The following is a 10,205-nucleotide window of genomic DNA, read 5'->3' as shown; positions in this document are numbered from 1 at the left end:
AAAATTAAGTCATCTCTAGGCTCATGTGGGGGAATCCTGGCCCTGCTGAAATTGGGGACAAACCTTCTCTGGGCTTCAAGATGGTCAGAATTTTCTTCCAGAGTCTTCAGACTGCATGCCAGCCCTTCAGAAACAAACTCAAGGAGAAGCAATGCTTATCTTAGTTTGTCCTTCACTGACCTTTCCTGAACTGGCTGTTTCTTTATTTCCTGCATTTATTCTGTTAGATTTATATCCCACCCTATCCAAAAGGCTCTGATGATACATGTCACTTTTCATGGGGGGCTGTTATTGTTTATCCTAAAAGCTTGAATTGCACCCAGTAGACAGCTGTTGCCATGTACAGAAGGGAGAATGAAGGAATTAATTAACACATTTATTGTCCTTTGTCATTTGTTCTTGCTACAGAAAAACAAGACCAAAGAAATAAATGATGAAAATACAAATATAATGACATGGTTTGTGGCTGAGGTAACAGACATCATATATCCAGCAATAATACAATACGAAGAGAGAAAAATAGCTGAGAGAGATGTGAGAGATGAGGAGGCCAATGCCAAAAAGTTTGTTTTCGCAGACAAAAAGAGACCACCCAGCAGATCGCCGGGATGTGAGAAGAGGGGGAGTAGAGGGAAACTAACCCCACTGTTTTCTCAACAGTCACCTGGCCTGTCTCCAGCAAGCAGCAGGCCACTGTCTCTGGGTGGAGAGTTTTGGGAAGAAAGACTTTCAGAGGCTGAACCAGCAGTGATAGCTTCTCATCACGCTGACAATATTTCTAGTTTGTGCAGGGAGAGCATGTGCATGGGAGCTCTGCTTGAGCATCCCATGCAGACTATCAAAGCTGAGAAGTTTCCTCATAGCCAAACTTACTTTAAATATGAATCAGCAAGAAAAGATGGCAAATTACGAAACCATCTTATTAGGGAAGATATTTTTTCTGACTTGAAACAATATCACCCTAAAACAGGCATGGTCAGAAAATTCTTTTCACTGATCAATGTCCAGGGAAGAGACTCTGAGGAACAAGTACAAAGGGAAGGGCAAATGCCAAGGCAGCTTCAAGTCCCTGAGCTTATACAACCCACATCAGGGGACATCAGGAAACTGAATTACTGCACAGGAGCTCTGGGGCTCAAACTATCTACATCCCCCCTGGACACACTAACCAAGCCAAGGACAGTCCACTTCAAAGTAACTCTACCCCAGATTGGCAGGCAGCTTGCAAGAAAGCCCTTCTTTTCATCACCCAGAAAGATATTTCCCGAAGAGGAAGTACCGCATAAGGCAGCGCAGGGAGCTTGCAGCAAGCCCCTGCCAACATACGCAATTTAGCCTCAGCCCTTGCAGTCACCAACCAGTATTTATGATGATGGTTTTTTGAAAGAAATTTGTGATGAATTAATGAGCAAATTGGTTCCTTCACAAAACCTACGTGCTCAGGACAGCGCAATCCCTGGAAGTGATCCTTCATGTATCAGCACAGATGTAGTTGATTCAGTGCTAAGTGAGCTTTCCATATGTCAAGCCACAGACCTGCAGCCTTCGGAAGATCAGGGTCTCTCCCCTGACATAGACACGTTGACGACCAAAATTATTCACTCCAGTTTATCTGACCTTCTGCAAGAAAGTGCTTCCAAAGTCTCAGTTTATGCAGACATGAAAAGCAACAAGAGTGTGTCACCAGAGAGCGTAGGTGTTTTGATAAGGAGAGAAATTACTGATTACCAACAGGAAGACCCCTTAGCAAAAGCATCATCTTCAGCTCTGCATATATCTCTACAACCTGGGGAAATTGATGAGAAGCTTTTCGAAGATGCCACCAAAAGCAACACCCAATGCCAAAGTCCCACACCATCTACTCTGGGGGTATGCCACAGATTTTTGGAAGATATAATCAGCAAGCTTTTATCTAACATTCTCCCTGCCATCACCAGCACATCTTCCTCTACAGAAAAGAAAATGGAACTTGCAGAATTTGACTTAATTCACATGAAGGTAATCAGTAAAGTTATGGCAAAGATCTCTGAAGATGAGAACTCTTTTAGCCACCATATTTAACATCCGCATGCCACAGGGGATGATATGATTGAAACAATTGCTGATTCGGTCTATAACAAGCTTTTGACACAGTTTCAGTCTAAATTCAACATACAGAATTGTTTAAGAAGTGGGTGCATAATTATTTCTGAAGCTCTTTGTGACTTGGTCTTTCAAGAGATTTCTGGGAATCCATGGCAGAACTCTTTCTGGTGAATTACCACTTCACCACTGTGCTGAAGTTGACAATATTATTAAAAATACACTAGGAGACGTTACTGAGCCTTCAGATAATCCAAGCAGTTTATCATAAGATCTTAGCCAAATAGTTCCTCTCATCATAGAAAAACTAGCAGCAAGTCTTTTGTCAACATTTTCTTCCCTTTTTTACCATTGCAGATTTGGAGGCAGAAAAGACTTCGTTACTGAACGATGCAACTAGAAAAATACGACATGCTTTGCAAGTACTCCTGTCAAAACATCAGATGAACGTGAATGAACATATCAGTGAAAGAGAAGTTTTACACACTGAAGACAGCCAAGCTATGGGAGACCTATTCCATTCAGCTTGTACAAGCACTGTAGACCATGCTGATTTTTACAGTTTTTGTTTTCAGAGACCTAACAAATAGGAAAGATATTTTAGCTCATAGGATAGCCACTGCAATAGCAAAAAAAGTTGCCAAACCTGAATTTCAAGTCAGTTCAGAGGAGGAGACATTGCCTACTTCATCTTCAACAACAGAAGGTGTTAGGATTGTTGAAAAACTCTCTACTGATCTTGGCATGATAAAGAAGATCCCAAAACCAACTTTAAACCCACGTATTCCTGTGGTACCTGTGCCATTTGTGGAAGAAATATTAAGTAGATTCCTGTCAAAAGTCTTAAGTTCAACTTATGGCAGAAGCCCAAAGTACAGAAGATGTTTATCATGCCTGATCATTTATGAGTCATTTCCATGAAAACAGAACTTCTTGAGGAACTACAAGAAGCATTCATTGCTCAAACTGGGGATAGCCTAAGGGACCTAAGAACATCGCTGGCTGAGAAGTGTCTTGAAGGTGAAAGTCTGCGATCTGAGGCACAGAGAAAAGAAAATGGTCATTTCTCCCTGGGTAGCATGGGGCAACCAGCTGTAAGACCAGGGGAGGTAAGTGGAGAGAATAAGGCAGGGGCAATCCTGTTTTGCGAATGCCATTTTGCTTCTAACTGGATCTTTTGTTAAGATGTTCATGTGGCATTGAAAGCCCATTTACTATGAAAGGTGAGTGCTCTTATAGAGGTGGTGTACCATCTCCTAGCGAGCCTGCAGTGGGCCATCAGTGTGGAGGACCCTTACTAGCTGAGATTCTGGATTAGTGGTCAGTAAATTCACTAATCTTGAATCCACTCTCTTTCCAAGAAATCTGTCCTGAGATAAGAAGAGGGCTGGAATCCCTTGAGTTAAGCATATGGACAAGACAGCTACAGCTCTCTGCTTTGCTTACTGATGGCAGAGACTGGCTCAAAGGCAGCCGCTCTTCAAGCCAAAAGGGCCGTTTGATCACTAGGAAGAGAAGACCACATGTGGCAGTATGAGGGGCTTTCCCTCGCCTGAAAAGCTTGGGTCAAAACTAGAGACTGATAAATATGGGGGCTGCAGTGTGAGTGTCCAGAGTGATGAGGATGGTGATGAGGAGCTTGTTCTCCATAGAGTTGCAACTCTTATCCTCTTTCAAAGTAAAGCACAGAAGGTGTGTAAGAAATTGCTTTGCTAAACCCAATTTCTGAGCTTTGGCTGGCTCGGACAAGGGTTCCAAGATCCTACGGCTGAGTCCTGGTGACCAAAATAAGGATATCAGACACAGAGCGTAAACCAGGCAATTAATATAGGTAACCCAGATGTGAAAAGTGTCAGGTAACCCAGACCCAATTTAGCAACCCATGGGATTCAGTAGTTGGGTCTTATCACAACACCAGAGTTTTTGTTTAGAGAGCAGGAACTGACCAGTTTGTGACACAGACATGTTCATGTGCGGATTGAGTAACAAAAAAACAACAAAACACCTTCATTTGTGACCTTGCTAGAGCCCTGATCCAGGAAAAGACTTAAGTACAGAAATCCAACCAAAGTCAATAGAAATGCCTACAGGCTTCAGTGATTTGCAACGTTTGGGCTTAGGACAAAGGATCTCAGTATTTGTATAACTTGAAGCCTGAGCTAGTGACCAGTTGGAATTAATGGCACCTGCTTAGAAAAGTGCATTGACATGCCTTCCTGAACTGGGGCCTAGAAGAAGTATTTGGTATTAATTGTTAGTGTTTGTTTCTGATCTGCTTTCAAACAGGAAATTGAAATGCAACAGATGGACAAAGCAGTTTTCCTTTAACAAAACTTGTCATTGCACAATCCTGATTTTTCTGGGTGCTCAGCAGAAGTTCATAGGATGGATCCAGATGCGCTTCTAAAAGGGGCTTGGTTTAGTTTACTCTCAGTGACCTGTAGGAAAAGCTGGTTTAGAAAGGATTCTGAGGAGGTGTCCTCTTCAAAAGCTTTGTCTTTGATTTCAGGCCTTCAGCAGGACCTCATTTGGAGGGAGAGAAGATGGAGGCAAAGTTGAAGCAGAGCAACAGTGGGAGGAAGAAGAGGGGCTGCAGCAGATAGAGGAGACAGTTCAAGTTGAATCCTTTCTGTATTTGGGGAGCTGTTGGCTTCATCCATGGACAGTGAACAATTAAGGTAACTTTTCTGGTAGTACAGCAAGAATGGGAGCTGTGGTGGAGTGGGATCATCTGGGGTCTCTGGACAGAGCTGTCCCTATGTTAGACTAAGTTCAGCGTGAAGGTGCACGGGGCTCTGTCCCACTCCCTTGCTTGTAACCAGACCTTTTCACTGTTGCAACACAGTGGGACCAGACTGTGCCAGTGACTCTGAGCTTCCATACAAGGCTAATTTACTCTGCCACCATGACGCATGATTCCTTTCCATCCCCAAATCAATCTACACAACCACAGCTGATGGGAGGACATGTTCAGCAGAGGGGCATTTGAACAAGGGCATCTCTCTCAGCTACACCTGCTGTACATCCAGAATCCACTAGGATAAAATTCTCAAACTGGGTGCCACAGCACTGTTGGGGTGTCTTGAGATCCTTTCAGGGGCGCTGCAGGGTGCCACACAATGTTAGCAGTTGTAGGAGTGCTAGCATGATTCACAAGATAAACCCAGAGATTTCCAATAGAAAACCAGAGTGTTTAAAACTACACTGTCCTATTGCAGTCCTTCAAAGTTCTTTGCAACAGAAGAATTACTCTAATATTTTTCTGTACTCAAACAAGTGAAGATTAAGAGCTTACATTTTCTAACAGGTGCCTGAGCCTAACAAGGTTGAGAACCACTGCACTAGGGAAACAGTCCATAAAGCCTGCCCTGAGCTGAAGAACCGGGCGCCACATATGCAATCCTGACTTGCTGCTGGGCTGCAGAGAGGATCTCGATGCTTTCTCCCTTCATAAGGCTTTGGAGCACCTCCGGCCAGGCTTTGCCCAAAAGTCCAAGTTCTAAAGATCTGTGAGGCTGGGGGCCTGGTCATGACCTCTCCAGTATTTTCAATGGCTTCCAGCTCTTTAGTTTGAAGCAGTGAATGTTTCCAGCTGTCCAAAGGGGAGACTTTCTGGGTGCATCTCTCCCAGCACCCAAGGGCATCACTAGCAGCATTGTGGGAGCAGTACTGTGCCTGACATTCAGGCCACGGCAGATCATACCTTTGATTTCTCAGCTTCTGTTTGTGATATAGCTATGACAGAGGCCAAACCTGAGGACTGTCTGCTCCTGCTTACCAGAAGGGTATTAATTTGTGCGCCCACTTGCCCAGGGAGCAGCAGAAACAAAGAAGAACAAGAAACAAAGATGAAAACTACTATTAAATACTATTAAAATATCAATGTTATGACCCTTTGCTCTTGGTTGTCTCTAAATCCAAATGACTGTTTCCTTTTGTTTTAGTGAGATTGTTGAAGAACCATCACTAGCACTGGAAGCACAGAGAGCAGGTGAATGTATGAGATTTGCACTTTTTGTAGGGTTTTATTTATTTCCCTTAATGTCTTTATAATTGTCTATCATTTCTTTAATTCTTTCATTCCTTTAATCTCAGTGATCATTTGGATGGTGAAAGATTGTCTCAAAATGCAGTGTTGTGGAAAATAGTTATGCTGCCAGTGTGGGGGATTTCTCCAGAACAGACATTCTGGCAAAGGAAGTCATATTTTAAAGGGAAGCTCTTCACACCTTCCACATAGTTTTCATTTTGTCTAGCAATTCCCTGCACAAACTTCCATAAAGAGACACTCCATTAACAGCCTGCAAAATGCATTCACGGCTGTACCTAATCTGTGGGTTTTGAAGAGCCAGCTCTTTCATATGGATTGCTGCGTGGATTGTTGTTAGGACAGCGCAATGGGGCCCTTGCTTCCATGCACTAGGCACTACAAAAACATGCCCCAGAGGTAGCACCAAAACGCATCAAAACATAGACAACCCTCCTCCAGAAAAAGAGAGCATGCATTGGCTCTTCCTATGCATTGGGCAAGTCTGCATGCTTCAGTAATGCACCAAGGGATCACCACAGTGAGGAACACAGTATGTGCTCTGCATAAGCTGTCCCTCCTTTGAAATGAAAGTCAGTAGGGGTGTGTGAAATGATCCCTATTCGATTTGGATTCATCCCGAATTGGGGACAGTGATTTGATTGGTTGATTTGGATCACTGTCCCTGATTCAATTCGGCCAAATCTGAATCTGAAGATTTGATGCTGATTTGGAGAATCAGCGACTCGGCCATAGACACAGCTTTAAATGTTTACATACCTTGAGGTACCAGGCATGGCCTGTGAACGTTGCAATGGTGGGGTGGATGGAGTGTCCCACAGGAGCGTGGGGGGCCCCCTGTGTGCTCCCTGGCGAACCCGGAAGTGGACTGGAAGCCGGAGGTTGCACTGCCTGCCTGAGGGTGCAGCTTCTCCAAACGATGTAGTGTAAGCCACAGGCTGTGGGCTGCTGAGGCCTCTTACAATGAGTTCAGTTTCTGCTCTCTGCTGTTCCTCCTGCACCTCTAGCTTCAGGACTGTTTCCCATCCTTGTCAGGCCAGGAAGGGCTCCACTGAAACCCCCATACTGACTCTCAGGACTCTTAGCAAGAATGGGCCAGCCTGACCTAGGGCTCACAGGATGGGAGAGGATCGGTGTCTGCACTGGCGTTCTCCATCATCCTTGCATGTGAGGCATGTTGGGTTACCAGAGTGAGGAGGGAGAGCTGCTGCCTCCTGAGGAGCCTAGGCTTACCATATGTCTGAGTTTTCTTCTTTGGCCCCGTGTCTTTGTGTCTGGGCGGGTTTTTAAAATGTGAGCAAATGTCTAGGTTTTCGCTTTGTTCCTGCTTTTCCCAGGCAGAAGCAGCTTGGATTGACTGTTGGGAGTCATGTGCTCTGCACGTGGGCTGAGCAAGAGTGCGTGTGCATGCGCAGGAGCTGTGTGGGCAGCAGAACTGGAGGGACAGTGGTCTTTGGGTCAGTAGTGAAGGGTGCCAGCAGTGCTGGGTAGGGGCAGAGGGCTGCGGGTCGGGAGTGAGGGGCACTGGTAGGGCTAGGAGGGCAGGGGCTTAGGAGTGAGGGGTAGAGGCAGGGCACAGATATCACTGTCTGCCCCCCTGCAATAATATACCCTTCCCCCACCCCTTACAGCCTGATCCTGGAAATATGGTAACCCTAATTCAGACACTCAAGTGAAGTGGCTTTCCCAGCTGCCAAACCTCTTTAGGATGCCAGTTGCTCAAACTATAGTTTAATTTAGGAGTTTCCATTTTTCCTAGTCTATCACATACCCACCAGAAGCCTTGAAGGCAAAACTGGACATACACAGACAGTCCGTGATAGTTATTTTATAGTAAAAAAAAATTCATAGTAAGTTAGAAAAATGGAACGAAGTATGTGACACACCCATGAGACTTAAGCAGCAAGATCAATATAAAAATATAAAATAAGTTTGACATTTGCTAGATTTAATCTTACAGAACATTTACAACCAAGTTTTTTATAGGACCACTGATGTGAATTAAGTCTGTAGTTTTGGCCCCATGAAAGTACAGTGCCACAGTCAGTTGCACCATATTATTTCTTTGTCATTGTGACAGAGCAAGCTCTTTAGACAGTGAGCATGTCCTGCCTTATGTTCTTTTTGCAATCTAGGTTGGGACTGCTGTAGCTTCAATCAAATGAACTTACTGTGATTAAAAGTATTTTCAAGATTTTGAATATACAATGTGTTCTGTCTATTAAATTCTTCACAAAATAATTTGTTGCTTATATGCTAATTCTTTTGAAAAATCATACTGAGTTTTGCTAGTTTAATTATAGTTTTCAAATGATAAGAATCAAATTGATTTCGTTACAAGAAGTTAGAAGAACAAGACAACCTATAATCTGAAATAGTTGCATGTAGCTGAGATCGGAATAAATTCTTTGTTTTGGACAAAATGAGCAGAGACCAGCCACAACCATGATATTTCTAAGGAAGAGAATTATCTGATTAAAATACTGGAATGAAATTGAGGATATCTGGTTCCTTGCTCTGCTTCTGACTACTTTGGTGACCTTGAAGAAATAACATAATCTCTCTGTACAGTCCTCCTTCCTCTGTAAAGTGGGAAGTAACGATTTCCCTTATCCTTGACCCTTTTTTTCTTCTTCAGTTAAACAGTAAGAATAGCAAGGCAGGATTTGGCTTCATTTATATTAATGATACCTACTATCATGGTAACCTGATCACATCTGGAGCATAGAGGTGCTAACATAATATTAATTACTGAAAACATGGCTTCCCAACTTTGTAGCTCTCTTATTTCCTGATGAGTAGAAACTCAGAGCAGGCTATGTTTGGGGCTCAAGTCAAATACAAAGCTACATATCTAGAAAGAGGATAAGTCATGTTGATGAAGCTGAATTTATGTGTGGAAAATGGTAACTCTTGAAGGTCGTTGTAGATAAAGCAATGTGAGCTCCCAGTATAATGCTATGCTGAAAAGGGCTGTTTTGGCTTCTATAAGTATAAGTGGCAAGTGGAGCTAAGAATGTGTTAGTATATTTGTGGCATTGGAGCAGCTATTTATAAGAATATGGGGTCCAATTTGGATCAACAATTTGAAAAGGGCGATTGAAAAATGAGTAGATGGGGGGGAAAAAAATGATGAGGAAGTTAGTCCAGAAAATGTGCCGTAAGTTTTAACTCCTTAAATCACATTATACTGTATTGGCTTTTCAAAGAGCTTGAGAGGTGATTGGTAGGGGTGTGCAAAATGGGCAGTATTTAATTCAGATTCGGATTCAGCCCAATTTGGGGGACAGTGATTAGATTTGCTGACTCAGATCACTGTCCCGATTTCAATTTGGCCGAATCTGAAGATTCAATTCTGATTTGGAGAATCAGTGATTCAGATATAGACACAGCTTTATATGTTTTTTTCTACATACATGAAAGTACCAGGCTTAGCTCGTGAATGCTGAGATACTGGGGCAGATGGAGCATCCCACAGGAGTGCGAGGGCAGGGGGGTCCACTGTGTGCTCGGTGGCAGACCCAGCAGTGGACTGGAAGTACTTCTGGTCCACTTCTGGGTCCGCCGCTGAGCACACAGGGGGCCCCCCCATGCCTCCCTGGCTCAGCGATCGGTCATGGAGGGACCCCAGATGCCGCCCCTGCAGACCCTGGAGGCACCAGTTGCTGAGCAGGGGGTGGGGGGGACTGTCCACTGCACACTTGGTGGTGGACCTGGAAGTGGACTGGAAGGAAAAAAAATCTTTTTTTTTTTTGCTTGTGGAAGAAATGAAATAATGTCTACAGTCAGCAGCCCTCCTCAATTCACTTTGAGTATGGTTCCTGTCTTACAAGTGAATGAAAGGCAGGTGGTAGACTTCTAGCATGTTCTTGTGTGTTGTAGTAACACCTGGGACTGCTGTCATTTTAGGTTCAAAAACATAAATTAGTCACAAGTTTGCAACTTCAAGAAAGGCACCAATACTCATTGAGCAAGGAAATGTAAGTTCTAGAAGCACAGGACTGGAAGGGACTTGAGGCCCCTAGTCCAAGTCCCTGAACAGATGCAGTAAGTTTGAGTATTGCAGGGAGGCAGA

The 10,205-nt window shown here is 43.8% G+C and overlaps 1 long non-coding RNA gene across 1 annotated transcript; it reads left to right on the top strand.

The window, feature by feature from the left end:
• Positions 1-412: 412 nt before the first annotated feature.
• On the top strand, positions 413-5,970 carry LOC109284260 (uncharacterized). Its single transcript, XR_002091641.2, has 3 exons — positions 413-3,191; positions 4,592-4,760; positions 5,390-5,970. It is a non-coding gene; the product is annotated as an uncharacterized LOC109284260 (long non-coding RNA).
• The last annotated feature ends 4,235 nt before the right edge of the window (positions 5,971-10,205 follow it).

This window comes from Alligator mississippiensis, chromosome 4 (assembly GCF_030867095.1).
Source record: "Alligator mississippiensis isolate rAllMis1 chromosome 4, rAllMis1, whole genome shotgun sequence".
Classification (NCBI taxonomy): Eukaryota; Metazoa; Chordata; order Crocodylia; family Alligatoridae; genus Alligator; species Alligator mississippiensis.
Note: the sequence above shows the minus strand (reverse complement) of the source record. Positions and strands in the feature narration are given on the sequence as shown.